At 50.0% G+C, this 22,500-nt stretch overlaps 1 protein-coding gene, 1 long non-coding RNA gene and 2 pseudogenes across 2 annotated transcripts in view; 3 read left to right on the top strand and 1 right to left on the bottom strand.

Moving 5' to 3' along the window:
* Positions 1-22,500, bottom strand: part of LOC135531669 (coiled-coil and C2 domain-containing protein 1A-like) — a 301,157-nt gene that overhangs the window by 243,505 nt on the left and 35,152 nt on the right.
* Positions 1,736-3,017, top strand: LOC135531599 (uncharacterized). Its single transcript, XR_010454072.1, has 2 exons — positions 1,736-1,990; positions 2,032-3,017. It is a non-coding gene; the product is annotated as an uncharacterized LOC135531599 (long non-coding RNA).
* LOC135531583 (methylthioribose-1-phosphate isomerase-like) lies at positions 4,615-14,442 on the top strand (annotated as a pseudogene).
* On the top strand, positions 18,461-22,457 carry LOC135531567 (UPF0390 protein zgc136864-like; annotated as a pseudogene).

Genomic DNA, 22,500 nt, shown 5'->3' with positions numbered 1-22,500 from the left:
AGAATGTTTAACAAAGGATCGCTTCATCTGGTTGTGATGTCATCAGTTGGAATGTTCTGCAAAGGGCTACATCCAATTATGATGTCAGAATCCCAGATTAAAGCATGATGAGTAAACTGTCACTATGACCTGAGTCAGAACCTGAAGCACATACAGTATGTGACTTCATCCGTGTCCAAGCTGGCCTGATGTCGGCCCCAAATCCTACAGGGATCCTCTAAGAATGAGAAGAAGAGGCTTCAGTGCACTTCCTGTTCCTCGTTCCGAATGTCATGGGCAGGAAATGCGCGCTTTACTTACTGACTTCCAGACAGGCAGAGAGAGGGACAGGCAGACGGGCAGAGAGAGGGACAGGCAGACGGGCAGAGAGAGGGACAGGCAGACGGGCAGAGAGAGGGGCACAGGCAGACGGGCAGAGAGAGGGACAGGCAGACGGGCAGAGAGAGGGACAGGCAGACAGGCAGAGAGAGGGACAGACGGGCAGACAGGCAGAGAGAGGACAGACGGCAGACAGGCAGAGAGAGGGACAGAGGGCAGACGGGCAGAGAGAGGGACAGACGGGCAGAGAGAGGGACAGACGGGCAGAGAGAGGGACAGACGGGCAGACGGGCAGAGAGAGGGACAGGCAGACGGGAGACACAGGCAGAGCTTGTCAGAGGGGACACTGTTTAGTCAGTGTGGTTTGGCCGTGGTGGGCCGGGGACCACAGCTGCCTATAGTGTTGAGGTCAGACCCTTTATTCAGATTTTGGGTAGGGAAAGGAGGTCTCATCCTCTACCCCTCTATATACCCAGACACCCTGAGGTCTCCTCCTGTACCCCTCTATAGACCCAGACACCCTGAGGTCTCCTCCTATACCCCTCTATATACCCAGACACCCTGAGGTCTCCTCCTGTACCCCTCTATAGACCCAGACACCCTGAGGTCTCCTCCTCTACCCCTCTATAGACCCAGACACCCTGAGGTCTCCTCCTGTACCCCTCTATATACCCAGACACCCTGAGGTCTCCTCCTGTACCCCTCTATATACCCAGACACCCTGAGGTCTCATCCTCTACCCCTCTATATACCCAGACACCCTGAGGTCTCCTCCTGTACCCCTCTATATACCCAGACACCCTGAGGTCTCCTCCTGTACCCCCTCTATAGACCCAGACACCCTGAGGTCTCATCCTCTACCCCTCTATAGACCCAGACACCCTGAGGTCTCCTCCTGTACCCCTCTATATACCCAGACACCCTGAGGTCTCCTCCTGTACCCCTCTATATACCCAGACACCCTGAGGTCTCCTCCTCTACCCTCTATAAACCCAGACACCCTGAGGTCTCCTCCTCTACCCCTCTATAGACCCAGACACCCTGAGGTCTCCTCCTGTACCCCTCTATAGACCCAGACACCCTGAGGTCTCCTCCTCTACCCCTCTATATACCCAGACACCCTGAGGTCTACCCCCCTCTATAGACCCAGACACCCTGAGGTCTCCTCCTGTACCCCTCTATAGACCCAGACACCCTGAGGTCTCCTCCTCTACCCCTCTATATACCCAGACACCCTGAGGTCTCATCCTGTACCCCTCTATATACCCAGACACCCTGAGGTCTCCTCCTGTACCCCTCTATATACCCAGACACCCTGAGGTCTCCTCCTGTACCCCTCTATAGACCCAGACACCCTGAGGTCTCCTCCTCTACCCCTCTATAGACCCAGACACCCTGAGGTCTCTCCTCCTACCCCTCTATATACCCAGACACCCTGAGGTCTCCTCCTGTACCCCTCTATATACCCAGACACCCTGAGGTCTCCTCCTGTACCCCTCTATATACCCAGACACCCTGAGGTCTCCTCCTCTACCCCTCTATAGACCCAGACACCCTGAGGTCTCCTCCTCTACCCCTCTATAGACCCAGACACCCTGAGGTCTCCTCCTCTACAGACCCAGACACCCTGAGGTCTCCTCCTGTACCCCTCTATATACCCAGACACCCTGAGGTCTCCTCCCTCTACCCCTCTATATACCCAGACACCCTGAGGTCTCCTCCTCTACCCCTCTATATACCCAGACACCCTGAGGTCTCCTCCTGTACCCCCTATCGGTCTCTCTCCTCTCTCTCTCTCTACACTACAACAGTAATTTAGTAGCCTACTGTAGTGGGATCTGTCTCTGTATCCACAGCATCTGAGTTGGAGTGCTGATCCAGGATCAGGTTCCAACCTGTCCATATAATCTGATTCATTATGAGCTAAAAGGCAAAACTGATCCTACATTATGAATCACTCCATACTAGATACTCTGAGAAGCTTTGAGGATAGAGGCCGAGTCCCCCAGTCCTGGTGGCTAAACTGATCCTAGATCAGCACTGCTGCTCTGAGAAGCTTTGTGGAAACAGGCCCAGTCCCCCAGTCCTGGTGGCTAAACTGATCCTAGATCAGCACTGCCGCTCTGAGAAGCTTTGTGGATACAGGCCCAGTCCTGGTGGCTAAACTGATCCTAGATCAGCACTGCTGCTCTGAGAAGCTTTGTGGAAACAGGCCCAGTCCCCCAGTCCTGGTGGCTAAACTGATCCTAGATCAGCACTGCTGCTCTGAGAAGCTTTGTGGATACAGGCCCAGTCCTGGTGGCTAAACTGATCCTAGATCAGCACTGCCGCCTGAGAAGCTTTGTGGATACAGGCCCAGTCCTGGTGGCTAAACTGATCCCAGATCAGCACTGCTGCTCTGAGAAGCTTTGTGGAAACAGGCCCAGTCCCCCAGTCCTGGTGGCTAAACTGATCCCAGATCAGCACCGTTTTTTGTTTAGTTTGTTTTTTTATGTTGAAAACATGTATCCATTGTTGGCAATCAGTCAGAAAAGACCTGTTTAATATGTTATATATACAGCATTGACTATGGCTCTATTTTTAAATGAAGAACGTGTGTGTGTCCAAAGGTGATGGAGAATGAACTATTAACTGGCATTATAATGATGTGGTCAAATGTCTTGGGAATCATGGTTGGATTAAATACCAGAATGAATTAAGCCTGTATATTGTGTTTAATTTATTTGTGTGTGAGTGAGAGAGAGTGTGTGAGAGTGAGTGTGTGTGTGAGTGAGAGTGTGTGTGAGTGAGAGAGTGTGTGTGTGTGTGTGTGAGTGAGAGACTGTGTGCGTGAGAGTGTGAGTGTGAGTGCTTGTGAGAGTGCGTGTGAGAGTGTGTGTGTGTGCGTGTGAGAGTGTGTGTGTGTGTGTGTGTGTGAGTGAGAGAGAGTGTGTGTGTGTGTGAGAGAGTGTGTGTGTGAGTGAGAGAGTGTGAGTGTGAGTGAGCGAGTGTGAGTAATTGATGAAATACCGGTGGTGTTTCCAGACACCAGTATTGCCTACATCATCTCTCTAGACTGACTATAGTATATAGCTCAGTATACAGCTGCAGAGGGCTATAGTCAAGTCTCTATAGACTATAAATCAGTATACCGCTCCAGAGAGGACTAGGGTAGTAAATCAGAGAGGGCTATACCGTCTATACAGAGAGGACTAGGGTCTGCAGAGAGGACTAGGGTAGTCTGCAGAGGGCTATAGTACAGTCTATATATAGAGGACTATAGTACAGTCTATACAGAGAGGGCTATAGTACAGTCTATATATAGAGGACTATAGTACAGTCTATACAGAGAGGACTATAGTACAGTCTATACAGAGAGGACTATAGTACAGTCTATATAGAGAGGACTATAGGACAGTCTATACAGAGAGGACTATAGTACCATCTATACAGAGAGGACTATAGTACAGTCTATATAGAGAGGGCTATAGTACAGTCTATATAGAGAGGACTATAGTAGTCTATACAGAGAGGGCTATAGTACAGTCTATATAGAGAGGACTATAGTAGTCTATACAGAGAGGGCTATAGTAGTCTATACAGAGAGGACTATAGTACAGTCTATACAGAGAGGGCTATAGTACAGTCTATACAGAGAGGACTATAGTAGTCTATACAGAGAGGACTATAGTACAGTCTATACAGAGAGGACTATAGTACAGTCTATACAGAGGACTATAGTAGTCTATACAGAGAGGACTATAGTACAGTCTATACAGAGAGGACTATAGTACAGTCTATATAGAGAGGACTATAGTACAGTCTATATAGAGAGGACTATAGTACAGTCTATACAGAGAGGACTATAGTACAGTCTATACAGAGGACTATAGTACAGTCCATAGCTGCAGAGATGACTATAGTACAATCAAGTCTGTACAGTATAATCTGTCTCGCTCTATAGCTGCAGAGAGGACGAGACAATGGCTTCAGTACGTGTTCCTTCGTTCTCCCTAAACCCCGAGATGAGAGGAGCTGCAGCCTGCTCCGTTGTTGAAGGGTAAGAAAGAGCACCGACTCAACTCCTCCAGTTACGCTAATACATCTGATCTGAACGCGACGTGTCTACAAACAAAACAGAGGGCAGAGAGAAGAGGGAGAGAAGGGAGAAGGTCTGTCACCGCCAAAAAAGAGCGCGCGAGAGGTGGGCGTGGACAAAGTTCGGAAAGGCAGGGTCGGTTTCCTGCCGGGGTAAGCACGTGGTTCCGTATGTGTGTCAGACAGAGGTTTTCTGAGCTCCCCCTCTTTTTTCCCCCAGACAGTTAATATTCATTTTCCAGCACTTTTATCCTCTACCAACCCACGACGATTCGAAACGACAACCGGGAGGAGTGTGTGTGTGTGTGTGCCATCCGATCCATCTCGTTCGCGGGTCATGACGCTCGAGGCGATCCGTTACCGGGCCGGGTCTCTGCAGATTCTTAACCAGCTGCTCCTACCGCAGGAGACTGTGTACGATGAGGTCCGCACAGTGCAGGACGGCTATGAAGCGATCAAGTCCATGAAGGTAAGAAATATCACTCTCTGTCTTCTCCCTCGTTCGTTTCCTGTCCGATTCCACGCTCACTACGTGTCACCTCCCGGTGTGTGTGTTTCTAGTTAGCAGTGTTTCCACCACAGTGTGTGTAGCTATGCTGACTACGGGTGTCTTTGTGTCAGACAGGGTGGATATTTAGTGTGAGCTGTGCACCCTGCCCTCGGTTCTGTCACAGAGCATATCAGGGCGGTGTTGTGCGAAGGGCTTGTGGCCTGTGACAGGCTCTTTGTTGAAGTCCAGGGCCTGTGTGTTTTGACCGTCCCTGTTATTTCCACCGATTACTACCGTCCGCAGCGCCGTATTGCATGGAATAGCGGCCCCGGTGTGGACGCTCGGGGTTGGATCACACACACAGTGTGTCACTCGTTCGTTTTTACCGGCTCGGTTTCTCAATTTAACGTGATCCTAAGCGACAATGGATCCAATTATTTATTTACCGTTTAACGTTAACCCGTGCCACCGACAAAAACCACCGTGCCAGGTATCCGCACACCCCATGAAAACGCCCACCCCTTCGCTCCCTTTATCTTGCTCTCACTGTAAAGATTGTCTATGCATTATTAATGACCGATTCCCGGGGTTTTGTTCGCTCCTGCAGTCGGTGCTCTGCCGCTTGTTGACTCCTTTTATTAGTGTTTGGCGACGGCTGTTATCAGAGCGGTTCTGATAAGGAGAGGTGTTTTGTTGATCGTCAAATAGACTAGTTCTCTTTTCTTGTTATTCTAAATAATAAACCTCCTTCCATTTGATACAGACACCCTCTCTTCATCTCCCTCTTTGTCTCTCTCTCACACACACACACACACACACACACTGAGATACTCTCCATCTGAGCAGCAGTCCAACTTCAGACCTGTGATGGAATGCCTATTAAACAGTATGATGTCGACATGGTGATAGTAATGGTAGTGTCTCTTGTGTCTCTGGGGATGGATGATACCAAGCTGCCGCTGATCTCACACACTGGTGACGTCACACACCACTACTCACTGTCTGTGTGTCCTGACTATCGCCCCGCTTTGTGTCGGCAGGTAGCCCAGTGGTTAGAGGGTTGGGCGTGTGTGTACAGTCCTGTCTGGTGTTGTCTGCGTACGGTCCTGTCTGGTGTTGTCTGCGTACGGTCCTGTCTGGTGTTGTCTGCATACGGTCCTGTCTGGTGTTGTCTGCATACGGTCCTGTCTGGTGTTGTCTGCATACGGTCCTGTCTGGTGTTGTCTGCGTACGGTCCTGTCTGGTGTTGTCTGCGTACGGTCCTGTCTGGTGTTGTCTGCGTACGGTCCTGTCTGGTGTTGTCTGCGTCGGTCCTGTCTGGTGTTGTCTGCGTACGGTCCTGTCTGGTGTTGTCTGCGTACGGTCCTGTCTGGTGTTGCCTGCGCACGGTCCTGTCTGGTGTTGTCTGCGTACGGTCCTGTCTGGTGTTGTCTGCACACGGCCTGTCTGGTGTTGCCTGCATACGGTCCTGTCTGGTGTTGTCTGCGTACGGTCCTGTCTGGTGTTGTCTGCGCACGGTCCTGTCTGGTGTTGCCTGCGTACGGTCCTGTCTGGTGTTGCCTGCGTACGGTCCTGTCTGGTGTTGCCTGCGTACGGTCCTGTCTGGTGTTGCCTGTGTACGGTCCTGTCTGGTGTTGCCTGCATACGGTCCTGTCTGGTGTTGTCTGCGTACGGTCCTGTCTGGTGTTGTCTGCGTACGGTCCTGTCTGGTGTTGCCTGCGTACGGTCCTGTCTGGTGTTGTCTGCATACGGTCCTGTCTGGTGTTGTCTGCGTACGGTCCTGTCTGGTGTTGTCTGCGTACGGTCCTGTCTGGTGTTGTCTGCGTACGGTCCTGTCTGGTGTTGTCTGCGTACGGTCCTGTCTGGTGTTGCCTGTGTACGGTCCTGTCTGGTGTTGCCTGCATACGGTGTTGTCTGCATACGGTCCTGTCTGGTGTTGTCTGCGTACGGTCCTGTCTGGTGTTGTCTGCGTACGGTCCTGTCTGGTGTTGTCTGCATACGGTCCTGTCTGGTGTTGTCTGCGCACGGTCCTGTCTGGTGTTGTCTGCGTACGGTCCTGTCTGGTGTTGCCTCGTACTGCATAGTCAGTCTTCTGGACAGGAGAGTTCTAGAGGAGTGTGGGGGTTCCAGCAGGCGAGGAGAGATGGGAGGAGACAGGTGTATGATAAAGACCAATGAGAGAGTTCGATAGACACACATGTCCTCCCTCTCTGGTTTACCTGGAGGATTACAAGAAATGTTCAAAGGCTCAATTCCATTCCTTCTCCCCCTCCATTCCTTCTCCCCCCCAGGTACGGGGGGCTCCTGCCATCGCCATCGTAGGCTGTCTGAGCCTGGCAGTGGAGCTGCGCGCAGGTGCCGGGGGCAACGACCCCGTGACCTTCATCCGGGAGTCTCTGTGTCACCTGACTTCTGCAAGACCCACGGCCGTCAATATGGGCCGGGCCGCCCGAGAACTGATGGAGTTTGCCGAGAACGAGAGCATGGAGAAAAAACACAGAACAACTCACAGAGAGGTGTGGAGAGATGGAGAGAGGGATGGGTGGAGAGATGGAGAGAGGGATGGGTGGAGAGATGAAAGAGAGGGATGGATGGAGAGATGGAGAGAGGGATGGGTGGAGAGATGGAGAGAGGGATGGGTGGAGAGATGGAGAGAGGGATGGGTGGAGAGATGGAGAGAGGGATGGGTGGAGAGAGAGGAGATGGAGAGAGGGATGGGTGGAGAGATGGAGAGAGGGATGGGTGGAGAGATGGAGAGAGGGATGGGTGGAGAGATGGAGAGAGGGATGGGTGGAGAGATGGAGAGAGGGATGGGTGGAGAGATGGAGAGAGGGATGGGTGGAGAGATGGAGAGAGGGATGGGTGGAGAGAGGGAGATGGAGAGAGGGATGGGTGGAGAGAGAGGGAAGGATGGATGTAGGGGGGAGGGATGGATGTAGGGGGGTGGATGTAGGGAGAGAGAGGGGTGGGATGAATGTAGAGAGAGGGATGGATATAGGGAGAGAGAGAGAGGGTGGGATGAATGTAGAGAGAGGGATGGATGTAGGGAGAGAGAGGGATGTATGGAGAAAGATTGATGGATATAGGGAGAGAGGGATGGAAGGATGTATGGAGAGAGGGGGGGGGCAGAGAGAGGGGGGACCCAGAGAGAGGGAGACCCAGAGAGGGAGACCCAGAGAGAGAGCTAGAGAGAGGTAGACCCAGAGAGAGAGCTAGAGAGAGAGGTAGACCCAGAGAGAGAGAGAGAGAGAGAGGGGGAGACCCAGAGAGAGAGAGAGAGAGGGGAGACCCAGAGAGAGAGAGTGGGAGACCCAGAGAGAGAGAGGGGGAGACCCAGAGAGAGAGAGAGAGAGAGAGAGAGGGGGAGACCCAGAGAGAGAGAGAGAGAGAGAGGGGAGACCCAGAGAGAGAGAGAGAGAGAGAGAGAGATGGAGACCCAGAGAGAGAGAGAGAGAGAGTAGACCCAGAGAGAGAGAGAGAGGGGGGAGACCCAGAGAGAGAGAGAGAGAGAGAGGGGGAGACCCAGAGAGAGAGAGAGAGAGGGGGGAGACCCAGAGAGAGAGAGAGAGAGGGGAGACCCAGAGAGAGAGAGGGGAGACCCAGAGAGAGAGAGAGAGAGAGAGAGAGGGGGAGACCCAGAGAGAGGGGGAGACCCAGAGAGAGAGCGAGAGGGGGAGGCCCAGAGAGGGGGAGACCCAGAGAGAGAGCGAGAGGGGGAGACCCAGAGAGAGAGCGAGAGGGGGAGACCCAGAGAGAGAGCGAGAGGGGGAGACCCAGAGAGAGAGCGAGAGGGGGAGACCCAGAGAGAGAGGGAGAGGGGGAGACCAGACAGTGAGAGAACATGAAAGTGGACTAAACTAAAGAGTAGATCAGAAGGTGAAAAGGGAAGACTGCTTTATGACAGACACACTCCCTCTCCTCTAACCCCGCCCATTCTGCAGTGTGATTGGCTGGATCGAGGAGATGCTGGAGCGGGATGTCAATGACAACAAGAAGATCGGTAACTACGGAGCTCAACACATCCTGTCTGGTGTTCCCCGAGACTCAGTCACGATCTTAACTCACTGCAACACCGGGTCACTGGCCACGGCAGGATACGGCACCGCACTGGGTAAGACAGAGAGTCTCTGTGCTCTAGTACCAGACTCTAACCAGTCTCTGTGCTCTAGTACCAGACTCTAACCAGTCTCTGTGCTCTAGTACCAGACTCTAACCAGTGTCTCTGTGCTCTAGTACCAGACTCTAACCAGTGTCTCTGTGCTCTAGTACTAGACTATAACCAGTGTGTCTCTGTGCTCTAGTACCAGACTCTAACCAGTGTCTCTGTGCTCTAGGACTAGACTATAACCAGAGAGTCTCTGTGCTCTAGTACCAGACTCTAACCAGAGTCTCTGTGCTCTAGTACCAGACTCTAACCAGTGTCTCTGTGCTCTAGTACTAGACTATAACCAGAGAGTCTCTGTGCTCTAGTACCAGACTCTAACCAGTGTCTCTGTGCTCTAGTACCAGACTCTAACCAGTGTCTCTGTGCTCTAGTACCAGACTCTAACCAGAGTCTCTGTGCTCTAGTACCAGACTCTAACCAGTGTCTCTGTGCTCTAGTACCAGACTCTAACCAGTGTCTCTGTGCTCTAGTACCAGACTCTAACCAGTGTCTCTGTGCTCTAGTACCAGACTCTAACCAGTGTCTCTGTGCTCTAGTACCAGACTCTAACCAGTGTCTCTGTGCTCTAGTACCAGACTCTAACCAGTGTCTCTGTGCTCTAGTACCAGACTCTAACCAGTGTGTCTCTGTGCTCTAGTACTAGACTATAACCAGTGTCTCTGTGCTCTAGTACCAGACTATAACCAGTGTGTGTGTCTCTGTGCTCTAGTACCAGACTCTAACCAGTGTGTCTCTGTGCTCTAGTACTAGACTATAACCAGTGTCTCTGTGCTCTAGTACCAGACTATAACCAGTGTCTCTGTGCTCTAGTACCAGACTATGACCAGTGTCTCTGTGCTCTAGTACCAGACTCTGACCAGTGTCTCTGCTCTAGTACTAGACTATAACCAGTGTGTCTCTGTGCTCTAGTACTAGACTATAACCAGTGTGTCTCTGTGCTCTAGTACTAGACTATAACCAGTGTGTCTCTGTGCTCTAGTACCAGACTATAACCAGTGTGTCTCTGTGCTCTAGTACCAGACTATAACCAGTGTGTCTCTGTGCTCTAGTACTAGACTATAACCAGTGTCTCTGTGCTCTAGTACCAGACTATAACCAGTGTGTCTCTGTGCTCTAGTACCAGACTATAACCAGTGTGTCTCTGTGCTCTAGTACCAGACTATAACCAGTGTGTCTCTGTGCTCTAGTACCAGACTATAACCAGTGTGTCTCTGTGCTCTAGTACCAGACTATAACCAGTGTGTCTCTGTGCTCTAGTACCAGACTCTAACCAGTGTCTCTGTGCTCTAGTACTAGACTATAACCAGTGTCTCTGTGCTCTAGTACCAGACTATAACCAGTGTGTGTGTCTCTGTGCTCTAGTACCAGACTATAACCAGTGTGTGTGTCTCCAGGTGTGGTGCGTTCCCTCCATGCTCTAGTACCAGACTATAACCAGTGTGTGTGTCTCCAGGTGTGGTGCGTTCCCTCCATGCTCTAGTACCAGACTATAACCAGTGTGTGTGTCTCCAGGTGTGGTGCGTTCCCTCCATGCTCTAGTACCAGACTATAACCAGTGTGTGTGTCTCCAGGTGTGGTGCGTTCCCTCCATGCTCTAGTACCAGACTATAACCAGTGTGTGTGTCTCCAGGTGTGGTGCGTTCCCTCCATGCTCTAGTACCAGACTATAACCAGTGTGTGTGTCTCCAGGTGTGGTGCGTTCCCTCCATGCTCTAGTACCAGACTATAACCAGTGTGTGTGTCTCCAGGTGTGGTGCGTTCCCTCCATGCTCTAGTACCAGACTATAACCAGTGTGTGTGTCTCTGTGCTCTAGTACCAGACTATAACCAGTGTGTCTCTGTGCTCTAGTACCAGACTATAACCAGTGTGTGTGTCTCCAGGTGTGGTGCGTTCCCTCCATGCTCTAGTACCAGACTATAACCAGTGTGTGTGTCTCCAGGTGTGGTGCGTTCCCTCCATGCTCTAGTACCAGACTATAACCAGTGTGTGTGTCTCCAGGTGTGGTGCGTTCCCTCCATGCTCTAGTACCAGACTATAACCAGTGTGTGTGTCTCCAGGTGTGGTGCGTTCCCTCCATGCTCTAGTACCAGACTATAACCAGTGTGTGTGTCTCCAGGTGTGGTGCGTTCCCTCCATGCTCTAGTACCAGACTATAACCAGTGTGTGTGTCTCCAGGTGTGGTGCGTTCCCTCCATGCTCTAGTACCAGACTATAACCAGTGTGTGTGTCTCCAGGTGTGGTGCGTTCCCTCCATGCTCTAGTACCAGACTATAACCAGTGTGTGTGTCTCCAGGTGTGGTGCGTTCCCTCCATGCTCTCGGCAGACTGAAGCGGATGTATTGTACAGAGACCAGACCCTATAACCAAGGGGCCAGACTGACAGCCTATGAGGCCGTGGCTGAAGGTTTCCCTGCTACTCTCATCACAGACAGCATGGCTGCACTCACCATGAGAGAGAAGAGCATCACAGGTATACACAGTCTGACTGCCTGCCTGCCTGCCTGCCTGCCTGACTGACTGCCTGCCTGTCTGACTGCCTGTCTGACTGCCTGCCTACCTGACTGACTGCCTGTCTGACTGCCTGTCTGACTGCCTGCCTGTCTGACTGCCTGTCTGACTGACTGCCTGACTGAATGCCTGTCTGACTTTACTCTCTCTTCTTCTCCTTCTCCAATAACTGCTCTGGTTTGATGTTCTATCCATCTCTTATCACTATACTGTTATTTCTTCTCTCTTTCTCTGTCTATCCCTTCCCTCTATCCCCTCTCTCTCTGTCTATCCCCTCTCTCTGTCTATCCTCTCTCTCTGTCTATCCTCTCTCTCTGTCTATCCCCTCGCTCTGTCTATCCCCTCTCTCTGTCTATCCCCTCTCTGTCTATCCCCTCTCTCTGTCTATCCCCTCTCTCTGTCTATCCCCTCTCTCTGTCTATCCCCTCTCTCTTCCTCTGTCTATCCCCTCTCTCTTCCTCTCCCCGTCTCAGCTGTTGTCGTAGGGGCGGACAGGGTGGTTGCTAACGGTGATACGGCCAACAAAATCGGCACGTACCAACTGGCCATCGCCGCAAAGCACCATGGGATCCCGTTCTACGTGGCGGCGCCCAGCACGTCATGTGACCTGGAGTCTGGAGAGCGGCCGGCACATTGTCATCGAGGAGCGCCCGCCGAGGAACTCACCAGCATCAACGGAGTACCCATCGCTGCCCCAGGTGTGTGTAGGGGTGGAAGTGGGTGTGTGTTTGTGTTTGTGTGTGGAGGTGGGTGGGTGTGCGATGACAGAAGACAGACCGTGCGTTAATGAGGTGTGGAGAAGCTAGATGGTGATGGACAGACAGCGGGAGACAATGGCAGAGGGAGAAACAGACAGATTGATAGAAACATAGTGATAGAGCTGGGGAGAGAGAGATAACAGTGTAGTGGGAGAGAGAGATAACAGTGTAGTGGGAGAGAGAGATAACAGTGTAGTGGGAGAGAGAGATAACAGTGTAGTGGGAGAGAGAGATAACAGTGTAGTCCCTGGTAGAGAGATATAAAGGTGTAGAGATATAACAGTGTAGTCCCTGGTAGAGATACAACAGTGTAGTCCCTGGTAGAGACATAACAGTGTAGTGGTAGAGATATAACAGTGTAGTCCCTGGTAGAGATATAACAGTGTAGTCGCTGGTAGAGATATAACAGTGTAGTCGCTGGTAGAGATATAACAGTGTAGTCCCTGGTAGAGATATAACAGTGTAGTCCCTGGTAGAGATATAACAGTGTAGTCCCTGGTAGAGATATAACAGTGTAGTGGTAGAGATATAACAGTGTTGTAGTGGTAGAGATATAACAGTGTAGTCCCTGGTAGACAGACAGGGGGACAGTGTAGTGGTAGAGATATAACAGTGTAGTCCCTGGTAGACAGACAGACAGACAGACAGACAGACAGACAGACAGACAGACAGACAGACAGACAGGGGGGACAGTGTCGTGGTAGAGATATAACAGTGTAGACAGACAGACGGGGGACAGTGTCGTGGTAGAGATATAACAGTAGACAGACAGAGGGAACGGTGTATTCTCTGGAGAATGTACCGGAGCTGATTGACTTGTGACACGTGTCTCTAATTAAAGAACTCTGGAGGAGCTCTGTGACATCACAGTAATTATATTATCCTCTCCTTTAATGGAGACGCTGTTCCCCGGGGTGTTCCTGCTCTCTCTCTCTCCTTCTCTTCCCTCCCTTTACACCCTCACTCTACCATTATCTACCTCCCTTCTCCCTTCTCTTCCTCTGTCGCTCTCTACCGTCTCACCCTAACCCCCACCCCCTAATTTATCCTGCTCTCTCTCTCCTTCTCTTCCCTCCCTTTACACCCTCACTCTACCATTATCTACCTCCCTTCCTTCTCCCCTCTCTTCCTCTGTCGCTCTCTACCGTCTCACTCTAACCCCCCACCCCTAATTTATCTTGCTCTCTGTCCCTTCACCCGTCTCTCTCTCTCTGTCTGCCCTCCTCTCTCCCTCTCCAGGTATTGATGTGTGGAACCCGGCGTTTGACGTGACCCCCACCAGCTGATAACAGGGGCATCATCACAGAGCTGGGGGTGTTTCTGCCCTCGGAGCTGCAGGCAGCACTCACCGGCCGTCTCACTGCCCTGTAGACGGCACTATCACCACCCGCTGGCCGCCGTGCGCTACTGCACCTTAATATTCCTGCTCTCACTCTCTCATACGACTTCCACGTCCTCACGCACACAAATGATGTGGAAGTCCAGTTTTGTTACATTTACACACACAGTCAGTGTTCTACAAACTCACACGTTTTACGTGTGTCTCACACACACATCAACACAGGAACTCAGACACACACATCAAACCCGCTCCTGTCTCTCTCCTCTCTCTGGTCTCTCCTGTCCCTCCCTCTCTCTCCTCTCTCTGGTCTCTCCTGTCCCTCCCTCTCTCTCCTCTCCTGTGTTCATCTCCTGTCTCTCCTCTCTCTGGTCTCTTGTCCCTCCCTCTCTCTCCTCTCTCTGGTCTCTTGTCCCTCCCTCTCTCTCCTCTCTCTGGTCTCTCCTGTCCCTCCCTCTCTCTCCTCTCCTGTGTTCATCTCCTGTCTCTCCTCTCTCTGGTCTCTCCTGTCCCTCCCTCTCTCTACTCTCTCTGGTCTCTCCTCTCTCTGGTCTCTCCTGTGTTCATCTCCTGTCTCTCCTCTCTCTGGTCTCTCCTGTCCCTCCCCTCTCTACTCTCTCTGGTCTCTCCTCTCTCTGGTCTCTCCTGTGTTCATCTCCTGTCTCTCTTCTCTCTCTGGTCTCTCCTCTCTCTGGTCTCTCCTGTCTCTCTCTGGTCTCTCCTCTCTCTGGTCTCTCCTGTCCCTCTCTCTGGTCTCTCCTCACTCTGGTCTCTCCTGCCCCTCCCTCTCTCTCTCTCTCTGGTCTCTCCTCTCTCTGGTCTCTCCTCTCTGGTCTCTCCTCTCTCTGGTCTCTCCTCTCTGGTCTCTCTCTGGTCTCTCCTGTCCCTCCCTCTCTCTCTCTCTCTGGTCTCTCCTCTCTCTGGTCTCTCCTCTCTCTGGTCTCTCCTCTCTGGTCTCTCCTGTCCCTCCCTCTCTCTCCTCTCTCTCTGGTCTCTCCTGTGTTCATCTCCTGTCACCGACAGAACGAACCAGTCTCCTTCAGAAGAACTGGCCTATACTACATCCTGATCAGATCAGAGTTCTCCAAACAGTTAGGAATGAAAAATGTAACAGTTATACCCAATCACAATATTATATATTCACATGTAGTTTTCTCTGGAAAAGTGTTTCATAGAAATGTGAGTTTAAGAAAATTGACGACACTTGATTGCTGAAAATACATTGGTGAGTCTCAAATAGCACCTTATTCCCTTTATAGTGCACTATTTGACTACAGCCCATAGGCTCTAGCCAAAAGTAGTGCACTATATATGGAATAGGGCTCTAGCCAAAAGTAGTGCACTATATGGGGAATAGGGCTCTAGCCAAAAGTAGTGCACTATATAGGGAATAGGGCTCTGGTCTAAAGTAGGGCACTATATAGGGAACAGGGCTCTAGCCAAAAGTAGTGCACTATATATGGAACAGGGCTCTGGTCTAAAGTAGTGCACTATATATGGAACAGGGCTCTGGTCTAAAGTAGTGCACTATATATGGAACAGGGCTCTGGTCTAGAGTAGTGCACTATATAGGGAACAGGGCTCTGTGCCTAAAGTAGTGCACTATATAGGGACTAGGGGGTCATTTGAGACACAACCATTACCAAAGTAACTGAAATTAGAACTATTCAAACCAAAACAAAGCAAGTTGACATTATCTCGAGCAAAACCTCTTTAGTCAGCTGATGCGTATAACTTGTGGCTACCTCCCCTATACCTCACATAATGTCTGTACCTCGCTGGTCCAATCTGTACCGTATCGTCCCCGACCCCCCAGGGTTATCAAACCTCTCCTCAGACGTTTCACCTGGTCGAGGGCTTGATGATTAGTTGACAAGTTTTTTTTTTTTTACCTTTAGTTTACTAGGCAAGTTAAGAACAAATTCTTATTTTCAATGACGGCCTAGGAACAGTGGGTTAACTGCCTGTTCAGGGGCAGAAAGACAGATTTGTCAGCTCGGGATTCGAACTTGCAACCTTTGGTTACTAGTCCAACGCTCTAACCACTAGGCTACCCTGCCGCCCTTGAATCAGGAGAGCTAGCTGTGGACCTGGGTCCCGGAGGAGAGGTTTAAACCACCGCCCTACTGTACCATATCAGACTACACAGAATACACAGAAACACTATATATACTCTCAACACCAATCTCCATCTTATTAGGCCTGGACAACAAGTCAAGCAAAATAAACCCTTTTTCCTCTTGGCCCGAGATGGAACTCTCGGCTTTAAACAACAATTGAATGGAATGTTGATGTTTGTTCTAAAGATTGTATTTCTATGATGTACTGAATGTCACAGGGGCCCTGCACTGCTCAATGCCTTTCACCACCAGCACCACCGCTCACACACAGGACAGGACAGGACAGGACAGGACAGGCAGGCATCCCGAATGGCATCCTATTACCTAAATGGTGCAATACTTTTGACCAGAGCTTTGGTCGTAAGTAGTGCACAATAGAGGGAATAATAGGTTGTAATTTGGGACAGGTCCCAGGACAGCAGGCTAACAGGGAGGAACGTAGTCCTTCAACCCCCCAAGGTGGCGGTCCGGAAACTCCTTGCTCTAGTGAACCGCTAGGCCACGCCCATGAACGTTAGTTTCTTCTCCGCAATGAGACTGGATCTGAGAACGATTTCTAGAACGCAAACGCATTCTAACCATTCTGATTGGTCCCACAAACCGATGGGTTGGGCCAGAGTCAGAAAGGCGGCGTTTTGAAAATTCGTCATTGGCTTTGATACTCTGATTGGTTAGAGATGATCCAATCGCTGATGACTTTGTTTTTTTACAACACCCCTCATTATGTCGTCGCCACAAACGCCTTCAACGATGGCAGTCTGACTGAAGTATGTAGCCAACATAGAGCAGAGGGGGAAAATGTACAGTCGTTTGAGTTGTCAGGCAAGTCTGGAAGGTCAGAGGTGAAATACATCCCCAAATCCACTACTCTACTACTCCATCATCCCTCATTCAGAAACCTCTGATCTCTAAACACACCACACCTCCTCGCCCATTGGACCATTTCTGGTCCACACCAGGCATTCTTATCTAGAACTTTCATGTCAAAAAAAATAATACATTATTTTGAATTCTAGAATCCGTAGTGTCATAACTGTTCCATATTCTAGAATCGCAGTAGAACAGAGACCCCTACGTCCCCAACCTCTCCCTGTCAAACTTACCCCTCTCTCTCTCTCCCTTCCTCTCACAGCGATGCTGTTGGCTGTCAAATCACATAAGGGTCTAGAATCAAACACCACTGTTGTGTTTTGGGGTTCCTTTCTTTGTCTTTTATTTTGAGAAACTGAACTGGAATAAATCAGAGGGGAGAGTTTTAACGGTCGAGAACAATGTAGCAACTTTGTCGCCATCCGTAGATTGTTATGTTGAAAACTTTTTAAAAAGGGTACGAGAATCCGTTTGTCTCTTATCATGAAGACTTTTGTTGTTGTTGTCGTTGACTGGAAACCAGATGCTGTTCTGTGTTAACATTTCACCCCTTGTAGTCCGGGGCATTGTTTGGCATGACAAAGAGTGGAAGGATGGCACGAACAGACTGGTAACCAGGCTACTCTTGTTTGGCTGTGATCAGTTGTTTTATTGTGTGATTCTTAGTGATAAAGCTGTTGTTAATGAGACTACACTGAGAGGCCTCCTCGACCACACACACATATTATCACACACACACACACACACACACACTGATAAAATGTCAGGATAGACTGTGTTTAATTGGAATTATCTGCCAGTCAGTCACCCAAAGGTTCTGTTTATTTAGCAGGCTCGGGATGTGTCCCAAATGGCACCCTATTTCCTTTGTAGTGCACTATTTTAACCTGGGCCCTATAGGGTTCTGATCAAAAGTAGTGCACTAATATAGGGAATAGGGTGACATTTGGACGATACTAGATCTAGACAGAGGACACCCTATTGAATAGTGTAAAATATCTCCTACTCTCTGTACTGAGGGCATCTTAAGAGGCAGTAAATCCCAGTGTACTGTAGGAAACCATCTGTCCTTCCTCTTGTTCTCCGTCCCCAATAACCACACTAGGATACTATCTAGTATGCACGGGCTGAATTGCTTCATACTAAGTAGTATGCAAGGGTGGATACTTCAGGACATGACCTAATGAGTCTAGTTTTTGGGAGAGGAAGATGCCAAATTAAGTGCCAAATGCAACGCTATCATCACTTCTACTCCCTCTGAGATTTCAACCAACGGGAGATTGTCCTGATGACCGGGTGTTTGTGAATAAGCCAATAGGAAGCATGGCTGGTGATATTAGTGCGGGTGGGGGTGTAGTCGATTAGAAGGCCTCTTTCTACGTGTAGTTATGTTATTGTTTATATTCATATCTGGGGTTTAGTTTTGTATCATGTGGAAATAGTTCAAAAATTGATGTTTTTTTAATATGAATATAATGCTGTAAACTGCATACCTGAATTAAGAAGAGATTTCTTTTTCACGACAATACAATAAAGAGTGAACAAAAACATGTCAGCTGTCGGCGTTGTATCTTTAGGTCGTGGGACATTTCTTAGTACATACAATGATCGCCTATCTAATTTATACATTCATTTCATGTCAAGGTGCATGTTAAATAAGTAATGTATCTAACTTGGCACAATTCAAACATTTTATTGATTCAGTTCAAAAAAATATTCCAGAGACTTTATTTCCGTATTTTCCACAACCTCAGTACTCCAGTATCCCAGAATGCCATGTTGTAACGCCCATCTACATCCGGTCTGGGACAATACGGCGAAAACAGCTTCGAGGCAAGATGGCGCAAGGTAAACAGAAGTTCAAAGCAGCCCGGTGGAACCAAGAAACCTCAAAAAAACAAAGGTCCCAGAAAAGGAGGTACGTACAGAGTGAAATGGTTGATGTCTTGTATTCTAGCGATTTCTGCCTGGGCTTCGTATATATATATACTCAAAAAGTAGTTGCGGCGGACATGTTGGCTCAAACACGGGTCAGTGAGGAGACAGTTTCTATTGAAAAACTGCGTGGGAACTAGACTGTCAAGGGTGCGGGCGCCCCCTCAAATGGAACTCATCATAGCACACTCATTTGAATTGCATCGCGTAACATTGCATGTGCATAACAAGACACATTCGACAGTTGTCCCGATGTTTAGGCCTACTTACTGGCCCTTCTGACAACTTGTGAAGGAGAACTGTAGGGCAGCTTAGCTATTTATAGGGAGATTTGTAATGGCATTATCAGTCACACAAAGATTACACCGTGTCTGGCCTTCACTTCCTGCCAGCTAGCTAACCTCGATTCCCCTATGGGCTGCTCCAAATGGAAACTTTGCTTAACTACAGTACTTGTTACGAATCTGTTTGGCTTAAGGGTACAATCTGCAATTGCTACATACATTGCTTCACTTTTCATGTAAGGTTATAGCCATTGATTCTCGAAGAATAACTTTTATAAATGCCTCATGATGAGCATAGTTCAAACCATCAGAACCATCCCTCAACGATTTACCAAAACGGAGGCGGGGTGTTGGCTTTGTTATTGTTGGCCCCTTTAACCACAGTGGGTTTTTTGTAAGGGGTCAATAAATATCTACACTGAGGTTTTATTGTTGGTTACAACTTCACCCTCACTTGTTGCTGCTGTTTCACAGGGAGGACGATCGCACGAAGAAGGTTAAAGTGGTACAGCAACAGCAGTTGAAGAAGGTAAGACAGCAGCTATAGGACAGCAGCTATAAGAGCCTCATACTGTCCATTACGGAATAATGGGAGAGTTTAAAAACTACCACTTGTATACAGGCTGGGGGCTACCACTTGTATACAGGCTGGGGCTACCACTTGTATATAGGCTGGGGGATACCACTTGTATACAGGCTGGGGGCTACCACTTGTATACACAGGCTGGGGATACCACTTGTATACGGGCTGGGGCTACCACTTGTATACAGGCTGGGGGCTACCACTTGTATACAGGCTGGGGGCCACCACTTGTATACAGGCTGTATGGGGCTACCACTTGTATATAGGCTGGGGGCTACCACTTGTATATGGGTTGGGGCTACCACTTGTATACAGGCTGGGGCTACCACTTGTATACAGGCTGGGAATACCACTTGTATACAGGCTGGGGCTACCACTTGTATACAGGCTGGGGGCTACCACTTGTATATAGGCTGGGGGCTACCACTTGTATACAGGCTGGGGGCTACCACTTGTATACAGGCTGGGGGATACCACTTGTATACAGGCTGGGGGATACCACTTGTATACAGGCTGGGGGCGGGCTGGGGATACCACTTGTATACAGGCTGGGGGATACCACTTGTATACAGGCTGGGGGCTACCACTTGTATACAGGCTGGGGCCACCACTTGTATACAGGCTGGGGATACCACTTGTATACAGGCTGGGGGCTACCACTTGTATACGGCTGGGGGCTACCACTTGTATACAGGCTGGGGATACCACTTGAAGAGCAGGCTGGGCTGGGGGCTGGGGCCACTTGTATACAGGCTGGGGCTACCACTGGTATACAGGCTGGGGCTACCACTTGTATATAGGCTGGGGGCTACCACTTGTATATAGGCTGGGGGCTACCACTTGTTTACGGCTGGGGCTACCACTTGTATACAGGCTGGGGGCTACCACTTGTATACAGGCTGGGGCTACCACTTGTATACAGGCTGGGGGCTACCACTTGTATACAGGCTGGGGCTACCACTTGTATACAGGCTGGGGCTACCACTTGTATAGGCTGGGGGGCTACCACTTGTATATAGGCTGGGGGCTACCACTTGTATACAGGCTGGGGGCTACCACTTGTATACAGGCTGGGGGCTACCACTTGTATATAGGCTGGGGGCTACCACTTGTATACAGGCTGGGGGCTACCACTTGTATACAGGCTGGGGGCTACCACTTGTATACAGGCTGGGGATACCACTTGTATACAGGCTGGGGGCTACCACTTGTGGCTACAGGGCTGGGGGCTACCACTTGTATACAGGCTGGGCTAGCTACCACTTGTATACAGGCTGGGGCTACCACTTGTATACAGGCTGGGGGCTACCACTTGTATACAGGCTGGGGGCTACCATTTGTATACAGGCTGGGGGGCTACCACTTGTATACAGGCTGGGGGCTACCACTTGTATGGGCAGGCTGGGGGCTACCACTTGCATGGGTTGGGGCTACCACTGGCTGGGGGCTACCACTTGTATATAGGCTGGGGGCTACCACTTGTATACAGGCTGGGGCTACCACTTGTATACGGGCTGGGGGCTACCACTTGTATACGGGCTGGGGGCTACCACTTGTATACGGGTTGGGGGCTACCACTTTGTATACGGGCTGGGGCTACCACTTGTATACGGGCTTAAAGCTACCACTGTATACGGCTGGGGCTGCTCACTTGTATACGGGCCAGCCACCACTTAGATACGGGCTGGGGGCTACCACTTGTATACGCGCTGGGGACTACCACTTCTATCTGGCTGGGGCATACCATCTTGTATACGGGTTGGGGGCTACCACTTGTATACGGTCTGCTGGGGCTACCACTTGTATAATCCGGCTGGGGGCTACCACTTGTACATACCATCTGAGGGAATCCACTTGTATACGGGCTGGGGGCTACCATCTTGGTAAATCCACTGGGGCTGTCTCTGTGGGACATACCATCTGAGGAGAATCCACTACGGTCTGTCTCTGTGGACAAACCATCTGAGGCAACATGCACTGGGATACAGTCAGCACTGTCTACAGATGGAAACCTCTCAGAGAACCTGGACCCTGACAGGACCCATCTTAGAACGCGTGCAACTCATCCGAAAAAGTAGGGATGAGTTGTACTTTGACGGACAAAAACGCAGATCAATGCAGATGTATGTATGTATGTAGACATGTCCTGGATTGTCCCCCAATGAAATGTCCTGCGGTGAGGAATGCTTTTCTTTAGGCGATGATGTAAGTCGTATATGAATGAATCTGTGTGGCTGCTCCCTAATCCCATGTCCCCTGCTGTTCCCCCCCAGGGCCTGGAGGTGGCGATCAGGAACAAGATAGAGGAAGAGGTGACTCACCGAGCCAGTACGAAACTCCACAAGAGACTGAGTATTGTGAAGGGGGCGGAGGTGAAACCAACCCCCTCTAAAGGAAACAACCATCCCAACCACCCTGCACCCAGCACCTCCAAATAACACACTCTGTTATTCTGTCTGTCTGCTCTTGACTGCTTTCGCTGTGGTAGATAGAAGTTAAATATGTCTCCCAAATGGCACCCTATTCCCTATATAGTGTTGTACTTTATGAACAGGGGCCCATAGGGCTCTGTCTAAAGTAGTGCCCTGTATAGTGAGTAGGGCGGCATTTGGAACGAATACAATGTGTTTGGCACTGCTGCTCGGACTGACATGAAGTCCTGTACGTCACGGCTGAGGAGTGTAATAACCACGTCTCCAATAGATGGCGCTGTAGTAGTCCAGTTTTGGTGAGTTTTTCTGGTAGACTTGGCTGCTTGCTATCGCCTGCGAGGAGACAAGGAAAGGAGACGAGGAACGTGAGGATGCCAACAGAGGAATATTGAGATGCACCTTAGATAGTCAACGGTCGACATTTGGGATCTCTGTCATGTGTATTGAAGGGGCCATGGAGTATTTAGTTTTGTGTGAGTCTTGTCTCGTGTTGCACTGTCTTCAGAACTGAGACACACGTTTCTCCCATATACTGTATTCCAATGCAAAGGACGTGAATAAAAAACTGTGGACATTTTGTAACGTAACAGAGTTATTTTGTCTTGTATGGGCGTGTGTAG

Source organism: Oncorhynchus masou, chromosome 5 (assembly GCF_036934945.1).
Source record: "Oncorhynchus masou masou isolate Uvic2021 chromosome 5, UVic_Omas_1.1, whole genome shotgun sequence".
NCBI classification, from domain to species: domain Eukaryota; kingdom Metazoa; phylum Chordata; class Actinopteri; order Salmoniformes; family Salmonidae; genus Oncorhynchus; species Oncorhynchus masou.
This window is presented reverse-complemented; position numbering and strand designations above follow the sequence as displayed.